Source organism: Pseudophryne corroboree, chromosome 9 (assembly GCF_028390025.1).
Source record: "Pseudophryne corroboree isolate aPseCor3 chromosome 9, aPseCor3.hap2, whole genome shotgun sequence".
In the NCBI taxonomy this organism is placed as follows: domain Eukaryota; kingdom Metazoa; phylum Chordata; class Amphibia; order Anura; family Myobatrachidae; genus Pseudophryne; species Pseudophryne corroboree.
This window is the reverse complement of record NC_086452.1, coordinates 257,192,670-257,216,868: the sequence shown is the minus strand read 5'-3', so window position 1 is coordinate 257,216,868 and position 24,199 is coordinate 257,192,670. Positions and strand designations below refer to the sequence as shown.

The 24,199-nt window shown below is 47.3% G+C and overlaps 1 protein-coding gene across 1 annotated transcript in view; it reads right to left on the bottom strand.

Annotated features, from left to right (window-relative positions):
- PLA2G4A (phospholipase A2 group IVA) overlaps window positions 1-23,450 on the bottom strand; it is a 772,031-nt gene extending 748,581 nt beyond the window's left edge. The window contains exon 1 of the mRNA XM_063940241.1: window positions 23,368-23,450. The gene's annotated coding sequence lies outside the window, so the exon portion shown is untranslated. The remainder of the gene's footprint in view (window positions 1-23,367) is intronic.
- Window positions 23,451-24,199: the final 749 nt, after the last annotated feature.

The following is a 24,199-nucleotide window of genomic DNA, read 5'->3' as shown; positions in this document are numbered from 1 at the left end:
ACCTCATATATAGCCCCTGGGGCCATATATTGAGGTATTTTAGCCAGCCAAGGTGTTTTTATTGCTGCCTCAGGGCGCCCCCCCAGCGCCCTGCACCCTCAGTGACCGGAGTGTGAAGTGTGTGAGAGGAGCAATGGCGCACAGCTGTAGTGCTGTGCGCTACCTTGGTGAAGACAGAGTCTTCATGCCGCCGATTTTCCGGACCATCTTCTTGCTTCTGGCTCTGTAAGGGGGACGGCGGCGCGGCTCCGGGACCGAACATCAAGGCTGGGCCTGCGGTCGATCCCTCTGGAGCTAATGGTGTCCAGTAGCCTAAGAAGCCCAATCCGGCTGCAAGCAGGCGAGTTCGCTTCTTCTCCCCTTAGTCCCTCGCTGCAGTGAGCCTGTTGCCAGCAGGTCTCACTGAAAATAACAAATTCTAAGACTATAACTTTCTAAGAGCTCAGGAGAGCCCCTAGTGTGCATCCAACCTCGGCCGGGCACGAAATCTAACTGAGGCTTGGAGGAGGGTCATAGTGGGAGGAGCCAGTGCACACCAGGTGGTCTAAGATCTTTCTAGAGTGCCCAGCCTCCTTCGGAGCCCGCTATTCCCCATGGTCCTTACGGAGTTCCCAGCATCCACTAGGACGTTAGAGAAACCTAGCAAAAGTATTTTTCAGAGAAACTCAGTAGAGCTCCCCTGCAGTGCATCCAGTCTCCTCTGGGCACAGGATCTAACTGAGGTCTGGAGGAGGGGCATAGAGGGAGGAGCCAGTGCACACCCATCTAAAGTCTTTAGATTGCCCATGTCTCCTGCGGAGCCCGTCTATACCCCATGGTCCTTATGGAGTCTCCAGCATCCTCTAGGACGTAAGAGAAATTATAATTTTCATAGAAAACATGAATGTAAAAGAAAACAGAATGGGGGAAATATGTGTAATTGTGTGTTTTAGTGGAAAGAAAATTTTGATAATAAATACATATACATTTATATATTTTGGAAATTGCAGTATACAGATCAAATACAGTGGCAATTTGGGCTTGAATACATCACCAGTATTTACCCACAACACACCCCAGAAGTTTTCCTGCACCTGTAATCCTTTGACTGATCATTTTCAGGACACTCTTTAACTGCCCCTGAACTCGTGTCTTTTTCACGTCAGTAGTGATTCCTACTTTCTTTTTCTCTCACTTTCCTTCTATCCTACCTTGCATCTATCTTCTGCTTTCTTACTTTACCAGCTCTCATGGCTCTGATGTACATTGGGGCTAATTCAGACCTGATCGCAGATGTGCTAAATTTAGCACATCTACAATAAGCTTCACTAACATGCGGGGGAATGCCCAGAACAGGGCTAGTCCGCCCCGCATGTCAGGCCCTGCCCCGCTGCACAAGTACTAAAGCATCACACAGCAGCGATGCTTTTGTACTTGAAGAGCAGCTCCCTGCCAGCGCAGCTCCTGCACGCTGGCATGAGCTACTCGTCGCAGCGGCTGCGTGTGACGTGACGCAGCCGCCGCGGGCCGCCCGCCCAACGGTCCGGGCACGCCTTCGTTGCCCAGACCGCGCCCCCTAAACTGAGGGGGGCCTGGGATACAGTATCCCCTGCGCCCACACCTTAATCTGGCTATGGTGTTTCTAGTGTGGGGGGGCGGGGGGGAGCGAGTAAGGATGGAAAGTTTCCCTCTCACCTGCTGCTCTGCATTATAGAAGCCATTTCTAACAAAAAGCACATCTAAATCCAGCTAAATTCTACCAAAAAGAGCAGTCAATAACCTTAAACTATGAGGTAAAATGTCTTGCAGTCTGATGACACCAAGGTTGAACTTTTGTCATTAGTTTTAAAAGATGTTTGGTGCAGAGACAACACCAAAGCACACCGCATATAGGGGGTAATTCCAAGTTGATCGCAGCAGGAATTTTTTTTAGCAGTTAGGCAAAACCATGTGCACTGCAGGGGGGGCAGATATAACATTTGCAGAGAGAGTTATACCCCTTTCACATCGCACAAATAACCCGGTATCGACACGGCATATTGCCGTGTCGACCCGGGTCAGTGTGCGATGTGAAAGGTCCTTGGTCGTTTTAGCGGGTCGCCTGACCCGGTAATTCAACCCGGTAAAAAAGAAGGGTTTTACCCGGGTTGATTACCGGGTCAGGTGCGGTGTGAATGGGAGCCGTGTCGATGTGACACGGTTCACATTCACAGCATAGGGAGAGGCGGCGCAGGAGATGAGCTCATCTCCCGGCGCCGCCTCCACCCCCGCCCCTGCTGCTGCTGCTCCCTCCGCTGCTATGGCAACCGACCCGGTATATTGCCGGGTCGGAAAGCCAACAGCGGAGCGCAAATGCCGGATCCCACCCGGTAAGTACACGTTTGTCTTATCGGGTAGGATCCGGCATTTGCGGTCTGAAAGAAGCATTAGATTTGGGTGGGTTATTTTATTTCTGTGCAGGGTAAATACTGACTGCTTTATTTTTACACTGCAAATTAGATTGCAGATTGAACACACCCCACCCAAATCTAACTCTCTCTGCACATGTTATATCTGCCTCCCCTGCAGTGCACATGGTTTTGCCCAGTTGCTAACAGAATTCCTGCTGCGATCAACTTGGAATTACCCCCATAGATGTGTATCCTGCAGGATGGTACTTTATCTGGGGCCATGCGTGCAGTTCAGGAGAGAATGGGCTGTGTATCGCACAACTGCACTGTCTTACAAACCAAATAAGGTACAAGTGTGCACACTACTTAATCTGGCGGGTGCAGAGGCAGTTATTACAGCGGACACATTCACATATGCAGAGGGGGGAGACAAGGAGGACCCAGACGTATTGTTTGCAAAGTCTGAAGAGAATTGTTTGCCTGTTAAAAATGTCATAATGGACGGATACACATTCAGTTCCACAAATAAGAATATATAATCATACGTTGGCAAAAAAAATCAGTATTGAAGCTAAACCCGACGAGCTGATCAGACACCGAATTGTGGGCCCGATTCAGACCTGATCGCTGTGCTGCAAATTCGCAGATGGCTGCGATCAGACAGCCATCGCCCAGGGAGAGTGAAAACCCGCCCCGTCCAAAAGTTACCTATCAAAATGAATCCCAATTATAGTGAGACCCCACTGTGACAACTTCCGCACAAAGATGCAGAGTGGTCCGCAGTGTCAAGATTAAAGTGCATGCTCACCAGCTCTACTGTACTGCAATACTTCAATGAACACTTACCAGTGGTGATCTCAGCTGACGCCCACGGATTTTATCCATTCAACCATCTTAGAATCCAATCCCAAACTTTCAAGTTTATGTTAACAGTCTGAGATGTGGGACAGGTCAAAAGCCTTACTAGAGTCTAGATAAGCTATGGCCCTACCTTGCTCTATTACCCTCTCTTCCCTCATGTGCTTATACGTTTCTTACTTTAATAACCCTTAACTGCCCAGATCCCGCAGTTTTTTGGCCACCTGGAACTTATCTCTATGTTCATACCTCCCAACTGTCCCGATTTTCGCGGGACAGTCCCGTTTTTTGGGGACTGTCCCGCTGTCCCACCCGCGGGCCGCAGTGTCCCGCGGTGGGGGGGTCAGTTGGGAGGCTCTGTCAATCGCTGCTCTGCTTAGCAGAGCAGCGGTGAATAGACGCTGTGCGCATGCGCACAGCGTCTATTCAGTGGAGTCATAGGGAGAGGGAGCATGCCAGCGGCTCACAGAGCGCTGGGCATGCCCCCTCAGTGACGAAAACGGGGGCGTGGCTCGCGATCGCGGGTCCTCCCGCGAAGCCACGCCCCCTTTTCGTAGGCCACGCCCCTTTCAGGGAGCGCGCGCGTGTCCCACTCCACACAACACTAAAGTTGGGAGGTATGCTATGTTTACTGGTGTAGTTATGCTTAGTTGCCCTGTACTTGTCCTATATTGTCTTCAACTGTAAGTCACTGTTTTCCTGTTTTGATTATGTGCATATGTACTCTGTAATTGGGAGCTGCGGAACCCTTGTGGCGCCATATAAATAAAGGATAATAATAATAATTACTTTAATCACCCAGTGAAAAAATAAGATTTTACTCACCGGTAAATCTATTTCTCGTAGTCCGTAGTGGATGCTGGGGACTCCGTAAGGACCATGGGGAATAGACGGGCTCCGCAGGAGACAGGGCACTCTAAGAAAGAATTAGGTCTACTGGTGTGCACTAGCTCCTCCCTCTATGTGGCTCCTCCAGACCTCAGTTAAGGAAACTGTGCCCGGAAGAGCTGACAGTACAAGGAAAGGATTTTGGAATCCAGGGTAAGACTCATACCAGCCACACCAATCACACCGTATAACTCGTGATACACTTACCCAGTTAACAGTATGAACAATAACAGAGCATCAGACAACCTGATGCAAACATAACATAACCCTTATGTAAGCAATAACTATATACAAGTATTGCAGAAGAAGTCTGCACTTGGGACGGGCGCCCAGCATCCACTATGGACTACGAGAAACAGATTTACCGGTGACTAAAATCTTATTTTCTCTAACGTCCTAGTGGATGCTGGGGACTCCGTAAGGACCATGGGGATTATACCAAAGCTCCCAAACGGGCGGGAGAGTGCGGATGACTCTGCAGCACCGAATGAGCAAACACAAGGTTCTCCTCAGCCAGGGTATCAAACTTGTAGAATTTTGCAAAAGTGTTTGAACCCGACCAAGTAGCTGCTCGGCAAAGCTGTAATGCCGAGACCCCTCGGGCAGCCGCCCAAGAAGAGCCCACCTTCTTTGTGGAATGGGTTTTTACTGATTTTGGAGGCGGCAATCCAGCCGCAGAATGAGCCTGCTGAATCGTGTTACAGATCCAGCGAGCAATAGTTTGCTTTGAAGCAGGAGCACCCAGCTTGTTGGATGCATACAGGATAAACAGCGAGTCAGTTTTCCTGACTCCAGCCGTTCTGGCTACATAAATCTTCAAAGCCCTGACTACATCTAGTAACTTGGAATCCTCCAAGTCACGAGTAGCCGCAGGCACCACAATAGGTTGGTTCAAATGAAAAGATGACACCACCTTCGGCAGAAATTGCGGATGAGTCCGTAATTTGGCCTGTCCATATGGAAAACCAGATAGGGGCTTTTACATGACAAAGCCGCCAATTCTGACACCCGCCTAGCTGAAGCTAAGGCCAATAACATGACCACTTTCCACGTGAGATATTTTAACTCCACGGTTTTAAGTGGCTCAAACCAGTGAGATTTCAGGAAACTCAACACCACGTTAAGATCCCAAGGTGCCACTGGTGGCACAAAAGGGGGCTGGATATGCAGCACTCCCTTTACAAACGTCTGAACTTCAGAAAGAGAAGCTAGTTCCTTTTGAAAGAAAATGGATAGGGCCGAAATGTGGACCTTGATGGACCCTAATTTTAAGCCCATAGTCACTCCCGACTGTAGGAAGTGAAGGAAACGGCCTAGCTGGAATTCCTCTGTAGGGGCCTTCCTGGCCTCACACCAAGCAACATATTTTCGCCATATACGGTGATAATGTTTTGCTGTCACGTCTTTCCTAGCCTTTATCAGCGTAGGAATAACTTCATCCAGAATGCCTTTCTCCGCTAGGATCCGGCGTTCAACCGCCATGCCGTCAAACGCAGCCGCGGTAAGTCTTGGAACAGACAGGGCCCCTTTTGCAACAGATCCTGTCTGAGAGGCAGAGGCCATGGGTCCTCTGTGAGCATTTCTTGCAGTTCCGGATACCAAGTCCTTCTTGGCCAATCTGGAACAATGAGTATTGGGGGTCATTCAGAGTTGTTCGCTCGTTATTTTTTTGTCGCAACAGAGCGAATAGTCGCTAATGCGCATGCGCAATGTCCGCAGTTCGACTGCGCCAAGTAAATTTGCTATGCAGTTAGGAATTTTAATCACGGCATTACAAAGTTTTTTCTTCGTTCTGGTGATCGTAATGTGATTGACAGGAAGTGGGTGTTTCTGGGCGGAAACTGGCCGTTTTATGGGAGTGTGTGAAAAAACGCAACCGTTTCTGGGAAAAACGCGGGAGTGGCTGGAGAAACGGAGGAGTGTCTGGGCGAACGCTGGGTGTGTTTGTGACGTCAAACCAGGAACGACAAGCACTGAACTGATCGCAGATGCCGAGTAAGTCTGGAGCTACTCAGAAACTGCTAAGAAGTGTCTATTCGCAATTCTGCTAATCTTTCGTTCACAATTTTGATAAGCTAAGATTCACTCCCAGTAGGCGGCGGCTTAGCGTGTGCAAAGCTGCTAAAAGCAGCTTGCGAGCGAACAACTCGGAATGACCCCCATTGTTCTCACTCCTCTTTCCCTTATGATTCTCAGCACCTTGGGTATGAGAGGAAGAGGAGGAAACACATAAACCGACTGGAACACCCACGGTGTCACTAGAGCGTCCACAGCTATCGCCTGAGGGTCTCTTGACCTGGCGCAATACCTTTGTAGCTTTTTGTCTAGGCGGGATGCCATCATGTCCACCTGTGGCAGTTCCCATCGATTTGTAATCTGTGTGAATACTTCTTGATGAAGTCCCCACTCTCCCGGGTGGAGGTCGTGCCTGCTGAGGAAGTCTGCTTCCCAGTTGTCCACTCCCGGAATGAACACTGCTGACAGTGCTTGCACGTGATTCTCCGCCCAGCGAAGAATTCTGGTTGCTTCTGCCATCGCCACCCTGCTTCTTGTGCCGCACTGGCGGTTTACATGAGCCACGGCGGTGATGTTGTCTGACTGAATCAGCACCGGTTTGTTGCGAAGCAGAGGCTCCGCTTGACTCAGGGCGTTGTATATGGCCCTTAGTTCCAGGATATTGATGTGCAGACAAGTCTCCTGACTGGACCACAGCCCATGGAAGTTTCTTCCCTGAGTGACTGCCCCCCACCCTCGGAGGCTTGCATCCGTGGTCACCAGGATCCAGTCCTGTATGCCGAACCTGCGGCCCTCGAGAAGGTGAGCACTCTGCAGCCACCACATAAGAGACACCCTGGCCCTGGGGGATAGGGTGATCAGACGATGCATCTGAAGATGCGATCCGGACCACTTGTCCAACAGATCCCACTGAAAGGTCCTCGCATGGAACCTGCCGAAGGGAATGGCTTCGTATGACGCCACCATCTTTTCCAGGACTCGCGTGCATTGATGCACCGACACCCGTTTTGGTTTTAAGAGGTCTCTGACCAGAGTCACGAGCTCCGGGGCCTACTCCTCCGGGAGAAACACCTTCTTCTGGTCTGTGTCCAGAATCATGCCCAGGAAGGGCAGTCTCGTCGTAGGAATCAGCTGCGACTTTGGAATATTCAGAATCCAGCCGTGCTGTAGTAACACCTCCCGAGAGTGTGCTACGCTGATCAGCAACTGCTCTCTGGACCTCGCCTTTATGAGGTGATCATCCAAGTATTGGATAATTGTGACTCCTTGCTTCCGCAGGAGCACCATCATTTCCGCCATTACCTTGGTAAATATTCTCGGTGCCGTGGACAGACCAAACGGCAACGTCTGGAATTGGTAATGACAGTCCTGTACCACAAATATGAGGTACTCCTGATGAGGTGGATAAATGGGGACATGCAGGTAAGCATCCTTTATGTCCAGAGACACCATAAAATCCCCCTCTTCCAGGCTCGCAATAACCGCCCTGAGCGATTCCATCTTGAACTTGAACCTTTTCAGGTAAATGTTCAGGGATTTTAAATTCAATATGGGTCTGACCGGTTTCGGAACCACAAACATTGTGGAATAGTAACCCCTTCCCTGTTGAGGCAGGGGAACCTGTACCACCACCTGCTGGAGATATCATTTGTGAATTGCCGCTAACACTACTTCCCTTTCTATGGGGGAAGCAGGCAGGGCCGATTTGAGGTAACGGTGAGGTGGCATCATTTCGAATTCCAGCTTGTATCCCTGAGACACAATGTGTATAGCCCAGGGATCCACCTGTGAGCGAACCCACTGGTGGCTGAAATTTCGGAGACGCGCCCCCACCGCACCTGTGGAGCCCCAGCGTCATGCGGTGGATTTAGTGGAAGCCGGGGAGGACTTCTGTTCCTGGGAACTAGCTGTATTGTGCAGCTTCTTTCCTCTACCCCTGCCTCTGGCAAGAAAAGACGCCCCTCGGACTTTCTTGCCTCTTTGCGATCGAAAGGACTGCATTTGGTAATACGGTGACTTCTTAGGGTGTGAGGAAATATATGGCAAAAAATTTGACTTTCCAGCCGTAGCTGTGGAAACTAGGTCCGAGAGACCGTCCCCAAATAATTCCTCACCCTTATAAGGTAAAACCTCCATGTGCTTTTTTGAGACGGCATCACCTGTCAATTGCCGAGTCCACAGGACCCTTCTGGCAGAAATTGACATTGCATTTATTCTAGAGCCCAGTAGGCAAATGTCTCTCTGGGCATCCCTCATATATTGTCACAACTGAGGGCCTGAGCTGACGGGAGGCAGCCTCAGTTGTAGGGGCTGAGATGTACCGGAACCTGGGAGGTTGTATCAGACCCCTGGACATGTAAGTAACATGAATAATAACTGCCCGAAGGCGTGACCACGACAACTTAGATAAAAGTCAATGATGTTTATTATGACAACTCCGCATCACAGCAGCAATAAAAGAAAACGTAAAAGTCAGCAAAGAATAAATACAGTTCCTGAGTACTACAGCATGGCAGGAGCCACAGGGCACTGGTAGTGTGAGATAGTTCTTATGATCTTCTAGATGGAAAGTCCTTACCAGGCCCGGCTGTAGCAATGGAGATAACCCAGGATTGTACCAGCTGGTGTTCCAGGAAGAGCTGGGTTGCTGAAGGTAAAACAGCTGCTGTGGATACTGGCTGGAACCAGACTGTTGTTAGCACGGAGTGGATACTGGCTGGAACCAGTTAAATAATAAATGAACTTTGGGAGCGATGAAATGTGAACTGAAATGTAGAACTTGAGAGCGGAGAAATAATAATTCCGGTGGAGAGTGGTAAAGTGTAGAAAGGACACCGGCCCTTTAAGGGAAGCTGTACTCTGCTGGAAGCTGAGGCTGGAAGCAGGTAGTGTTGTAGCTGGAAACAGATGAATCCACAATGGATTGGAGAGTCAGGCTACACCGCAGGTGGAATGCTGGTGCGGGTCTCTATGGTGGAAGTCTTGAGACAGGAGCTGGAACCTGGAAGACAATCATAGAAGAGAGACAAACAGGAACTAGGTTTGACAACCAAAGCACTGACGTCTTCCTTGCTCAGGTACAGCTTACTTATACCTGCAGCAAGGAAGGGGTTGGCTAGGCAATTATGCAAATCAACAACACAGACAGCAGATTGGTGGAAATGATCAGATGACAGAATCCAAGATGGCTGCGCCCATGCAGACACTTGGAGGGAAGTTTGGTTTGTAATCCATGTGGTCTGGGAAACAGTAATGGCGGCGCCGGCCACCGGAGACAGGAGACGCCAGGCTGATAGATGCACATTTAACCACGCGGGCACAGCGGAGGCCGCGGCTGATGAAAAGACCACTCTGCATGTGGAAACTCAGGAACAGCGGAATCCGGTCCTGGAACGCTGAGCCCGCCTTAGGAGGCATCTGAAGGGTAAGTAATGGCGTCCAGATACCCGGATCGTGACAGCACCCCCCCCTTTAGGAGTGGCCCCAGGACACTTCTTAGGCTTTAAAGGAAACTTTGCGTGGAAATTTCGGACCAAGGCAGGAGCATGGACGTCAGAGGCATTGGTCCAAGAGCGTTCTTCAGGACCATAGCCCTTCCAGTCAATGAGATACTGAAGTTGACCGTAACGGTGACGTGAGTCCAGGATCTTGGCCACTTCATACTCAACGCCTCGTTGAGTTTGGACTTTCGGAGTTGGTGGAAGTGAGGAATGAAACCGATTCAAGATTAGCGGTTTCAACAGGGAAACATGGAATGTCCTGGGTATTTTTAAGAAGGGAGGTAACTGGAGTCTGTAAGCAACAGGATTGATGACTTGATCAATTTTAAAAGGACCGATGTAGCGAGGTGCAAACTTCATACTGGGAACTCTTAACCTCAAATTCTTCGTGGATAACCATACCCGATCACCCACCTTGAGAGCAGGAACTGCTCGACGCTTCTTATCCGCAAACTTCTTGTACCTGAACGATGCCTTGAGCAGAGCTGATCGTACGCTCTTCCAGATATTGGCAAACTGATGCAAGGTGATATCCACTGCGGGAACAGAAGTTGCTGGAAGCGGTTGGAACTCAGGGACTTTAGGGTGGAATCCAAAGTTGGTGAAGAATGGTGTTGAGGAAGATGAAGAATGATACTGGTTGTTATGACAGAACTCGGCCCAGGGAAGTAATTGAACCCAGTCATCTTGAGAGGAGGACACATAGATGCGGAGGAAGGCCTCCAAGTCCTGATTCACCCTCTCAGTTTGACCATTGGTCTGAGGATGGTAAGCCGTGGAAAACTTTAACTTGACTTGGAGGACTTGACATAAACTTCGCCAGAATTTGGCTGTGAATTGAACTCCTCGATCTGAGATAATTTCTTCTGGAAGACCGTGGAGTCGGAAGATCTCTTGTATGAATACTTGAGCCAACTTGGAAGCTGACGGAAGACCGGTGAGAGGAATGAAGTGTGCCATCTTGGTGAACCGGTCAACTACCACCCAGATGGTATTGAACTTGTTGCACATGGGCAAATCTGTAATAAAATCCATCGACAAATGGGTCCATGGTCGACGGGGAACAGATAGTGGAACCAGTTGCCCCGCAGGCGACTGGCGGGATACTTTATGTTGAGCACACTTTGGGCAAGATGCAATAAACTCCAAAACGTCCTTTTTCAGAGTTGGCCACCAATAGGACCTAGAGATAAACTCCAGGGTTTTTTGGATACCTGTATGTCCGGCAAAACGGGAAGCATGGGCCCAATGCATGAGCTTCTTCCTTAGTGTCGGCTTCACAAAACTTTTCCCTGATGGGGGCGTAGAGTCCATCCCTACCGTGGAGAATGCCAACGGATTTATAATAGGATGCTTGTCTGAAGACTCTGACTCATTTTCTTGCTCCCATGAGCGGGAAAGGGCATCGGCCTTGCGATTCTGAGAGCCCGGACAGAACTGGAGTTTAAAGTCGAACCTGGAAAAGAAAAGTGCCCATCTGGCCTGACGAGGGTTGAGACATTGTGCGCCTTTTAGATATAGAAGGTTCTTGTGGTCTGTAAGGATGGTGATTGAATGAGAAGCTCCCTCCAACAGATATCTCCACTCCTCTAGAGCGAGCTTGATGGCTAGCAACTCCTGGTCGCCAATGGCATAGTTGCGCTCCGCTGGGGAGAACTTCCGTGAGAAGAAACTGCAAGGATGTAAATGACCATCTTTAGCCCTCTGAGATAACACCGCTCCTACTCCAACGGAGGAGGCATCCACCTCTAAGATGAAAGGAGAGTCGATGTCAGGCTGTTTCAGGACAGGTGCAGAGATGAACCTCTGTTTTAAAAGATGAAAAGCTTGCATGGCTTCTTCAGACCACTTGGACGGGTTAGCACCCTTCTTGGTGAAAGCAGTAATAGGCGCCACAATGGTGGAAAAGTCTCGTATAAACTTTCGGTAATAATTGGCGAACCCTAAGAACCTCTGGACCCCTTTGAGGGTTAAGGGTACCGGCCAATTCTGGATTGCTTGTAGTTTCTCAGGATCCATCTCTAGTCCGGAACCGGACACAATGTACCCTAGAAACGGAATGGACTTGACTTCAAAGACGCATTTCTCTAATTTGCAGTAGAGATGATTGACACGGAGACGGGACAGAACCTCCTTTACCCAGAAACGATGTTCCTCTAAATCGTTGGCAAAAATGAGGATATCATCTAGATAGACCACGACATGACGGTATAGAATGTCTCTGAAGATCTCATTGACGAAATGCTGGAAGACAGCTGGAGCATTGCTCAATCCGAAGGGCATGACGAGGTACTCATAATGTCCGTCACGGGTGTTAAATGCGGTCTTCCACTCGTCACCCTCACGGATCCGGATGAGATTGTATGCACCTCTCAGGTCCAGCTTTGTAAAGATGGTAGCTCCGCTAACTCTGTCAAAGAGCTCAGTAATCAGGGGTAAAGGATAGCGGTTCTTGATGGTAATGTCGTTCAAACCTCTGTAGTCGATGCACGGCCGCAGACCACCATCTTTCTTCTTTACAAAAAAGAAGCCTGCGCCGGCTGGAGAAGAAGAAGGTCGAATGAACCCCTTTGCTAGGTTCTCTTTAATGTATTCCTCCATAGAATGTGTCTCGGGGAGAGACAACGGATAAGTTCGGCCTCGAGGTGGAACCTTCCCTGGAACGAGATCAATCGGGCAGTCCCATTCTCTATGAGGAGGAAGGATATCAGCAGAAGCTTTACTGAACACATCCGTGAAATCTTGATATGGAGGAGGTGGAACATCAGACGACCTGGGGGAGGAAGAACAGACAGGCAACACTTTAAACAAACATGTCTTAGTACAGGAGGAACCCCATGCCAGGATTTGCGTAGTCGTCCAATCAATTGTAGGATTGTGAAGACGGAGCCATGGAAGGCCCAGGACCACAGGATGTGTGGCTCTTGGAATCACTAAAAATGAAATAAGTTCGGAATGAAGAACTCCCACTCTCAGACGAACTGGTAGAGTCCTTAGAGAAATAACTGTATCAAAAATTTTACTGCCATCCACAGCAGTTAAGGAAAAGGACGAAGGAAGTCTCTCGGTGGGTAGGGACCACCGTTTAACATAGGCTTCAGTAATAAAGTTCCCAGCTGCTCCGGAATCCAGGAGGGCAATGACGTTCTGATAACGTTGAGCAACTTGAAGCGACACTGGGAGGTTACAATCTTGAGGAGATGGAGAGGAGATCATTACTCCTAGCCGGCCCTCTCCTTGGCGAGCTAGGATTTGGAGTTTCCCGGACGTTTGGGACAGGCATTAATGGTGTGAGACGGAGCTGCACAATACAGACAGAGAAACTCGGAGAGACGTCTTCGGCGCTCAGCAGGAGTTAAACGGGAACGGCCAATTTGCATGGGTTCATCTGTAGTTGGTGACAGTTGGCGAGGAGGAGGAGTAGAAGATTTTGGAGCAGATGATCTTCCACGCTCAGTTGCTCTCTCTCTGAAACGTAAGTCAACTTTCGTACAAAGTGAGATTAGCCCATCTAACTTGGAGGGTAAGTCTCTGGTAGCTAACTCATCTTTAATACGCTCGGATAAACCATGCCAGAATGCAGCATACAGGGCCTCGTCGTTCCATGCCAGTTCGGATGCCAGGATCTGGAACTGTATAAGATATTGTCCTACAGTACGTGATTCCTGGCGTAAACGGAGAATCTCAGACGAAGCTGAAGTTACCCGGCCTGGCTCGTCGAAGATGCGCCTGAATGTTGACACAAATGCAGTGTAAGAAGATAGCAGGGTGTCGGACCTCTCCCATAACGGTGATGCCCAATCAAGGGCTGAGCCACTGAGAAGAGAAATAATGTAGGCAATTTTTGTACGGTCACTGGGAAAATTGCCAGGTTGTAGCTCAAACTGAATCTCACACTGGTTGAGAAATCCCCTGCAGAATCTTGGAGATCCGTCAAATTTTGCTGGCGTTGGAAGATGAAGACGTGGAGCAGAAATGGGTAAGGTGGGTGGGGTTATAGCTGGAGTCACTGTGGTTGACGCACCAGACGCGCCTGATCCACGGAGAGTTGTCTGAATCCCATCCAGCCGAGTAGAGAGATCCTGGAGACAGCGGATGATGTGGCCCTGTGCAGCCTCCTGATGTTCTAGTCGGGCTGCCAGTTCTTGCATCGGCCTGGCCGCTTGATCCTGGTCTCCGGCTGGATTCATTAGGTCAGTGCTTACTGTCACAACTGAGGGCCTGAGCTGACGGGAGGCAGCCTCAGTTGTAGGGGCTGAGATGTACCGGAACCTGGGAGGTTGTATCAGACCCCTGGACATGTAAGTAACATGAATAATAACTGCCCGAAGGCGTGACCACGACAACTTAGATAAAAGTCAATGATGTTTATTATGACAACTCCGCATCACAGCAGCAATAAAAGAAAACGTAAAAGTCAGCAAAGAATAAATACAGTTCCTGAGTACTACAGCATGGCAGGAGCCACAGGGCACTGGTAGTGTGAGATAGTTCTTATGATCTTCTAGATGGAAAGTCCTTACCAGGCCCGGCTGTAGCAATGGAGATAACCCAGGATTGTACCAGCTGGTGTTCCAGGAAGAGCTGGGTTGCTGAAGGTAAAACAGCTGCTGTGGATACTGGCTGGAACCAGACTGTTGTTAGCACGGAGTGGATACTGGCTGGAACCAGTTAAATAATAAATGAACTTTGGGAGCGATGAAATGTGAACTGAAATGTAGAACTTGAGAGCGGAGAAATAATAATTCCGGTGGAGAGTGGTAAAGTGTAGAAAGGACACCGGCCCTTTAAGGGAAGCTGTACTCTGCTGGAAGCTGAGGCTGGAAGCAGGTAGTGTTGTAGCTGGAAACAGATGAATCCACAATGGATTGGAGAGTCAGGCTACACCGCAGGTGGAATGCTGGTGCGGGTCTCTATGGTGGAAGTCTTGAGACAGGAGCTGGAACCTGGAAGACAATCATAGAAGAGAGACAAACAGGAACTAGGTTTGACAACCAAAGCACTGACGTCTTCCTTGCTCAGGTACAGCTTACTTATACCTGCAGCAAGGAAGGGGTTGGCTAGGCAATTATGCAAATCAACAACACAGACAGCAGATTGGTGGAAATGATCAGATGACAGAATCCAAGATGGCTGCGCCCATGCAGACACTTGGAGGGAAGTTTGGTTTGTAATCCATGTGGTCTGGGAAACAGTAATGGCGGCGCCGGCCACTGGAGACGCCAGGCTGATAGATGCACATTTAACCACGCGGGCACAGCGGAGGCCGCGGCTGATGAAAAGACCACTCTGCATGTGGAAACTCAGGAACAGCGGAATCCGGTCCTGGAACGCTGAGCCCGCCTTAGGAGGCATCTGAAGGGTAAGTAATGGCGTCCAGATACCCGGATCGTGACAGCTATAGGACAGCGTCTCTTATATGCCCCAGGGTCAGTAATATAGTATCCTTGTCCAAGGTATCAAGTTCCTCAGACAGGGTATCTGTCCATGCTGCTACAGCACTACACATCCAGGCCGACGCAATTGCCGGCCTCAGTAGGGTACCTGAATGTGTATAAACGGACTTCAGGATACCTTCATGCTTCCTATCCGCAGGATCCTTTAGGGAGGCCGTATCCTGTGACGGCAGGGCCACCTTCTTAGATAAGCGTGTCAAAGCTTTGTCTACCCTAGGGGAGGATTCCCAGCATAACCTGTCCGTTGGCGGGAAAGGATATGCCATAAGTAACCGTTTGGAAATCTGCACTTTCCTATCAGGAGAATACCAAGCTTTTTCACATAACTCATTTAACTCATGTGAAGGGGGAAAAGTCACTTCTTGCCTTTTTTCCCCAAACATATAAACCCTCTTGTCAGGGACAGGGTTTACCTCTGAAATGTGCAATACATCCTTCATTGCTATAATCATGTAGCGGATGGCTTTAGCCATTTTAGGCTGCAACTTTGCATCATCGCCATCGACACTAGAGTCAGAATCCGTGTCGATATCTGTGTCAATAATCTGGGATAGTGGGCGCTTCTGAGACCCTGACGGCCTCTGCGCTCTAGGATCAGGCATGGGTTGAGACCCTGACTGTCCCAAGGCTTCAGCTTTATCCAACCTTTTATGCAAGGAGTTTACATTATCATTTAACACCTTCCACATATCCATCCAATCAGGTGTCGGTGCCGTCGGCGGCGACCCCATATTCATCTGCATCCGCTCTGCTTCCACATAGCCTTCCTCGTCAAACATGTCGACACAATCGTACCGACACACCACACACACAGGGGATGCTCTATTTGAGGACAGACCCCCCACAAGGCCTTTTGGAGAGACAGAGAGAGAGTTTGCCAGCACACACCCCAGCGCTATATAACCCAGGAATTACACAGTAACTTAGTGTTTACCCAGTAGCTGCTGTATTTGTGATTTTGCGCTAAATTTATGTGCCCCCTCTCTCTTTTTACCCTCTTTGTACCGTGATTCTGTAGGGGAGAGCCTGGGGAGCTTCCTCTCAGTGGAGCTGTGGAGAGAAAATGGCGCTGGTGAGTGCTGAGGAAGAAGCCCCGCCCCCTCAGCGGCGGGCTTCTGTCCCACGATTTTGTGTAAAATAATGGCGTTGGCTCATGCATATATACAGTGCCCAACTGTATATATGCTCTATTTATGCCAGAGGTACTTAATTGCTGCCCAGGGCGCCCCCCTGCGCCCTGCACCCTACAGTAACCGGAGTGTGTGGGTGTTATGTGGGAGTAATGGCGCACAGCTGCAGTGCTGTGCGCTACCTCATATGAAGACAGGAGTCTTCTGCCGCCGCTTTTGACGTCTTCTTACTTCTCTCGCCGGCTTCTTGCTTCTGGCTCTGCGACGGGGACGGCGGCGCGGCTCCAGGATCGGACGACCAAAGGTGAGTTCCTGTGTTCGATCCCTCTGGAGCTAATGGTGTCCAGTAGCCTAAGAAGCACGACCTAGCCGCAGTTAGTAGGTTTGCTTCTCTCCCCTCAGTCCCACGTAGCAGAGAGTCTGTTGCCAGCAGATCTCTCTGAAAATAAAAACCTAACAAAATACTTTCTTATTAGCAAGCTCAGGAGAGCTCACTAAAGTGCACCCAGCTCTGTCCGGGCACAGATTCTAACTGAGGTCTGGAGGAGGGACATAGAGGGAGGAGCCAGTGCACACCAGTAGACCTAATTCTTTCTTAGAGTGCCCTGTCTCCTGCGGAGCCCGTCTATTCCCCATGGTCCTTACGGAGTCCCCAGCATCCCCTAGGACGTTAGAGAAAGGTCAATAAGATTTGTATGGCATTAAATCCCCCAGTAAATACATGTTTTTTGGGCCCCTGGAAATTGCTGGATTTCAGATAGTCTACAACTGTTTCTTTTAGGAGTGTTTCCATCAATATTCCTACTACAGGTTGAGTCTCCCTTATCCAAAATGCTTGGGACCAGAGGTATTTTGGATATGGGATTTTTCCGTATTTTGGAATAATTGCATACCATAATGAGATATCATGGTGATGGGACCTAAATCTAAGCACAGAATGTATTTATGTTACATATACACCTTATACACACAGCCTGAAGGTCATTTTAGCCAATATTTTTTATAACTTTGTGCATTAAACAAAGTGTGTATACATTCACACAATTCATTTATGTTTCATATACACCTTATATACACAGCCTGAAGGTCATTTAATACAATATTTTTAATAACTTTGTGTATTAAACAAAGTTTGTGTACATTGAGTCACCAGAAAACAAAGGTTTCACTATCTCAATCTCACTCAAAAAAGTCCGTATTTCGGAATATTCCGTATTTCTGAATATTTGTATATGGGATACTCAACCTGTATTGATGTAAGGCTCACTGGTAGATAGTTACTTGCCTCTTCCTTGCTTCCACTTTTATGCAGTGGGACTACATTTGCGCTTTTCCGATCCTCTAGAATTATTCCTGTAGCTTGTGACTGGTTGAATAATTATGTTAATGGTGTTAGCGGCACCCCTTCAAGCTCTTTTTGCATCCTTTCATGTATCCCATCTGACTCCATAGATGTATGCACTTTCAGTTTTGAAGCTGTTAGGACCTTTTCTTTCTAAATGATCTTGTATCTACCTAATTTGTAAGAATATATGTGCAACTTAACAGTGGCCACTTCCCCTCTCTTTCAGTAGTGAATACTGAGCAAAAAAAATTATTAAGATGATCTGCTATTGCCAAATCTCCCTCAAGAAGGCTTTCACTCTCTGTCTTTAGTCTTTATTATTACTCTTTTTCTTTTTGTCCTTTCACTTATATACTTGAAAAAAAAAGTTTTGCCCCTTTTACCTATCGGTTGGGCAATTTTCTCTTCAGCTTGTGCCTTTACAAACCTTTTATTTATATACGTAATTCAATAAAAACATACAGCTTTTCACATGGGAAGTGGGTGGCTGGCTAGTCCCTCGGGTATCTAGGACAGCAACTCAAGTTTCACGACTTTTCCATACATTCTGGTATGTATGACTCATAAGCCACCAGTTACATCAAAGGCTGAGATGGACAGGATGCACATAACAGGTGGTTTGTCATTCAATAATGCTAATAACCTAATATGGATTCCATCAGTTAAGTATTCAAAACAATAGTAAAGGTACAGCACAGTTTACGTGCAAAATAACCAGTAAACGTCTTAATTATGGCATAGATCACCTTCAATCCATTGACTACATATACAAAGGGTCAATTAGAGTTTGATACAAACCTCTATTTTAGGAAAGTACTTTTGGGTACTGTGCATTTGCACCAAAAAGAATTTCCTTCCATCCATATTATGATATATTGAGTATCCCTGACCCCTGCATCAAGAGAGGTATAACAGGAAAAAGGAGGACAATATTCAATCTTCAGACGTGTTAGGCTCAGGTGAGTATATTCTTAGTTCGACAACGATTCCCCACTCCAATTCACACGATTTTACCCAAAAAATAGAAAAGAAAGCGATATAGTGAAGTATTGTCAGATTCAGTTATATTAATATGAATGGGGTTATTCAAACGTATGGAGTCCCAATGAATGGGCGGACCCACGTACCAGATTTTTTTGGGGTGTCAGTAGTGCCCACCCAAATACGCCTGTGGTGTTACTTCCACTGCTCTCTGGTAGTTTTCCTCAAGGATTCTTCACCAATTCACCTCTCCAATCAGAGTTAAATCCCTTTGTCTAATGTCAGCGAAAGGTTTCTCTGTGGTGTCTAACCTAGAGCAAGAGAGATCACCAACTTTCCATCTCTTAGGATAAGTGATGGAAAGTTGGTGATCTCTCTTGCTCTAGGTTAGACACCACAGAGAAACCTTTCGCTGACATTAGACAAAGGGATTTAACTCTGATTGGAGAGGTGAATTGGTGAAGAATCCTTGAGGAAAACTACCAGAGAGCAGTGGAAGTAACACCACAGGCGTATTTGGGTGGGCACTACTGACACCCCAAAAAAATCTGGTACGTGGGTCCGCCCATTCATTGGGACTCTATACGTTTGAATAACCCCATTCATATTAATATAACTGAATCTGACAATACTTCACTATATCGCTTTCTTTTCTATTTTTTGGGTAAAATCGTGTGAATTGGAGTGGGGAATCGTTGTCGAACTAAGAATATACTCACCTGAGCCTAACACGTCTGAAGATTGAATATTGCCCTAGTAACCCAGGGGGCGCACCACAGCAAACTTGACTGTATAAACTGTGATTCTTTGGGATTTAGTTGACCATCCCGGCTGGTGGACTGCAGCACCTTTGAACTTAAGCGCCATCTTTACATTTCTTTTGTCTAAGGAAAAAGGAGGAGATGGTAGTAACCACAAAAAATGAACAATGCACCCCCACCTCCAGGTAAAAAAAAGCACCTTGACGAAAGCTCAAGATCTTACCATCTATTTAAAAAAATAAATCAATTTGTGAATGTGTCACTCCAAGTCTCCCTATAGAGTGTAAGCTTGTGAGCAGGGCCTTCCTATCAATCTGTATGCCTGATTTTACCCAGTTTTGTTCTATTATTGTAAAGAGCGGGATGCGGTCAAGATCCCGCCGGACGGAATTTCGGTGGTCGGAATACCGACACCGGGATCCCGACCGGCACAATCCCGACATATTCGCCCACTGTGGGTGTCCACGACACTCGTAGAGGGAGAATAAATTAGTGCGTAGCGAGGCACCGTGCCCGCATCGTGGCGAGCGCAGCGAGCCCGCAAGGGGCTGCGTTGCGCTCGCCCCCCTGTCGGGATTGTGCCGTTTCGGGATCCCGGTGTCGGTATTCTGACCACCGGGATTCCATCCGGCGGTATCACGTACTGATCCCTAAAAAGCAACGGACTATGCTGCGCTATATAAGAAACTGCTAATAAATAAATATCAGCAAAATCTGGCACACATAAACTGCTTGGGCACGCTGGCAATTACAGAACTACAAATATCACCTTGGCCTAGAAAAATACTGCAAAAGAACCCAAAAAAATGACAACATTTTTTTCCTTCAGGGTTTTAATCCACTGGTGAGATAAAAACCAAAACATATAATTTTGCTCCTTTTGGGAAGCCAGAATACAAATGTAAGGCATGTTAGGAACTAACCAACACATGGGGTTATTCAATTGTTTTTACCACAGCTATTTCTTTTGTGTGCCATGACGGAGCAATTCAATTGCTGTACTGTTCGGGCACGAATAGCCACGGGCGCACACATTTCAGTTCGCAGACTCCTCAGGTGGGGAGCTGAAATATTTAAAAAGTCAGCTGTTTAGGCACCCAAATAGCACTTTTCACATTGCGCCATTTGTTTAGATGGGCTTAGCCACTTTACGTAGCTAGCTCAGTTTGAGCGCAACGTGCGTGAAAAAAATATATTTTAATATCGCCTCGTGATCTCCAGTCACTTTAAATGGGAGATCTGGTGTGAAAAAAAACTATGAAATTGCCCCCAGAAAGCAGCCTAGCTCCGATTGTTAGGGATGAGAACTTTTTGGAGGGTCTAACCAGAATGAACTGCACTGAAACAATGTAGTCAATTTATGCATATAATCAATAAACTACATTGTATGGACAGTATTGCTGTTAATCAGTGTGCCTTTCTCACACAATAACCAACCTAGAGCAAAGCACTAACTTAATGTTCAATTTGTGACAGGACTCCTGACCTGTTATTTGCATTACAGCTCTGAAGCAAGTCACTGTCGTCAATGAGTATAAAGGGGGTCATTCCGAGTTGTTCGCTCGCTAGCAGATTTTAGCAGCATTGCACACGCTAGGCCGCCGCCCTCTGGGAGTGTATCTTAGCTTAGCAGAATAGCGAACGAAAGATTATCAGAATTGCGAATAGAAAATTCTTAGCAGTTTCTGAGTAGCTCCAGACTTACTCACAGATTGCGATCAGCTCAGGCCGTTTTGTTCCTGGTTTGACGTCACAAACACGCCCTGCGTTCGGCCAGCCACTCCCCCGTTTCTACAGACACTCCCACGTTTTTTCCTGGCATGCCTGCGTTTTTCCGCACACTTCCAGAAAACGGCCAGTTTCCGGCCAGAAACACCCACTTCCTGTCAATCACACTCCGATCACTTCAATGATGAAAAATATTCATTCGGACGTGAGTAAATCTACTAAGTTTTGTGCTAAAATACTAACCGCATGCGCACTGCGTACCATGCGCATTTTTGCCTTAATCGCTCCGTTGCGAAAATCAGCAACGAGCGAACAACTCGGAATGACCCCCAAAGTCTGAAGAAAGAACTGTTTCCATATGGAGTAAGGTAAATGAGAAGCTAGTAGCATTAGTTTATCCAAGTCGCCCGGAAGCAAGTTGGAGTCTGGTGCCCCCCTTTAAAAAAAAAAAAGGAAACAAATAAGGTGTGTGTGTGTGTGTGTGTGTGTGTGTGTGTGTGTGTGTGTGTGTGTGTATATCACATGGCTTACAGAATTATATAGATAGCACTCTCAGGTGCTCTACATGGACCGGAGCCCACAGTGAATTGGCATAGCTCCACCTATGACCACCCCTGTGTCACAACGTCTGGTGGGTCAGGGTCAGACTCATAAGATTCAGCCGTCTGCAGCTTGCAGAATCAGCATTCACCAGTGGGTCCCACCTCACAGTCCAGCAGCAGCAGTAAGTGCATTATTACTTGCTGCAGTGCAGGCTGAGTGGTACTAGATGGGAGCCCTTCTGTTCCCTAATGCAGGGCTCTAGGAATAGAGCCAATTAACTATGCAGCAATAGCGGGTGTGCCGCAAGCTTCGTTGGAAGAGCAGCGGTCACACTTGGATCCTGCTGTAAACCACATGGGTGCTGCTGTACATATAGGTGCCCCTTGAGGGCTTGGAGCCCGGAGGCAGACTCCTCCATTGTCTCTGGGAGTTACACCTCAGGGGCATTAGGGTACTCTTGATTTGATATCCATTCAGAATGTTAAAATGTTCTTAAGGTCATCAGCCAGAATATTGACTTGGACATTACGCTGAAATTGAACATGTTGACATATTGTACAGAAATGTTATTGTTTTGTATTAAACTACCCTTCATCGCCATCAATGATTGCTAAATCCTGTCAAATATGCTGCCACATCATAAATCTCTTAGAGCATATCTTGTGCTTTTATCTTCATGCAGGCATGTGTGTTCATTTTGAGTTGCATGTCATAACATATGTGCAACTTAAAATAAATACTGAATGCACTTTTTGTTAGACAAAACTCCTACTCTACCTGAGTCTCACAATATATTTTGTATGTGGAGAATAATTCACAAGATCCCCTTCCACATTCATTTTATCTTAACTTCAGTGGCCGTTTACTCAACATGTGGCTGTCCAATTCTTGTTCTGTTATATAAAAGCTGACAAACCATCTGCCTATCATACAGGAAGTAAGAACACATTACAGCTGCATTTCCACTATAGGAACCTCTTACCACCATAAGAGCCATATACACCACATGAATAAACATCATTCCTGGGGCATCCAGATATACCATTGACTAATACAATATAGAACATTATACTAGGCACAGGCCATTTACCATACATTTTGAAATGACCTAATATTGTGAAATGCTTCTGTGTTATGTTTCAGTCTATACTGTTACATAGATTAGTCATTGTCATGCTTCCTCCCATCTAATATACTTGTGTCAACATGTAAGTAATGCTGGCAAAAAACTACTTTTTATCAGACTAGCTTTTCTTCAAGTCAGAAACCACTCTTATATCAGAAAGCAGCAGAAAAAGCAGAAGCTGATACTAGATAGTGATGACCAGTAATTGCACACAGCACACTGCACAGTGACAGGAAAACTTTGCAGCCCAGTGTTGGAAGCTGCTTTGCATTACGAAGCACTGACAAGTATAATATATACCACGAACATCAGCAACCAGAAGTTAGTTCAAAAGTACAGTAAGTTATACAGCAATATATCTCGTGTAAGATTAAGGTTTTTAAGCCGCAATACTATCTATAGATCCGGTACCACGCTTGGGTTGTACATGGATTAATGGAAGATAAAAAATAGTTTAAGAAATATAGGTGTATTAACAATGCATGTGGTGCTAATGGACTGATGAGGAGCTGGTTACCTCTACAGCCAACGTAGCCAAACTGTCTTCTACTAAAGCGAACGAGAAAAGTAGACTACGCAACATCGTGAAGCTATTTCAAAGTACAACATGGTTATAGATCAATAGTAACAAAAGAGAGGAAACATATTAACCTGAAACGCACATACCTGCAGTAATCTTATTCGCGTATAGCCGGACTAGTGCCAGGCAGGGAAGTGGAAGCTAGAACTACAACTCCCAGCACGCTTTGCAAACACTTGAGAAAAGTTTCAATAACTTTATCAGCAACACGCGTACTAGAGCGTTAGGTGTAAACTTTCTGTGCTGATAGTAAAGACGGCTGAAGTGGTGTGCAATGTTACTGTATATTATATGTCCTATTCTCTAGGTTCTGATTGCATGAATAAATATGAAGCAGGTATGTTATTGTTGTTATGCTTCATCATCATCATCATCATATTCATCTAGAAACATTTATTGTGCAGTACGTCCACTTTTTTCAGTTTTCACCTCATGGTATTGTGGAATCAGTTATATTGGGATGGCACTGAATGGGATCCGTTTAAGATGTCCGCATTCGGGATCCTGCTTGGAATGCCAACGCCGGCGTAGCATCATGGATCGAAAACTTCAGAGTTACGATCGATCTCTGCCAGTGGTTAGCTGCTGGGGGGAGTTAGGTTTAGGCTGCGGGGAGTGGGGGGATTAGAGGGGTAAGGAGGAGTGTAAACATACTTACCCGACCCGTCGGGATTCTCTGCATCGGGATGTCAGTGTCGATCATATGACCACCAGCATCCCAGCCGCCGGCATATCGTCTGTATCCCAACTGAATATGTTCAGCCAGAAACTATGGGGGTGATTCAGACCTGATCGCTGCTGTGCGTTTTCGCATCACGGCCGATCAGTAATAGACTGCGCATGCATGTGCACAACAATGCGCACGCGCATCGACAAACAACAGGCATTGCCGGTCAGCGACAAGCTGGTGCAAAAATG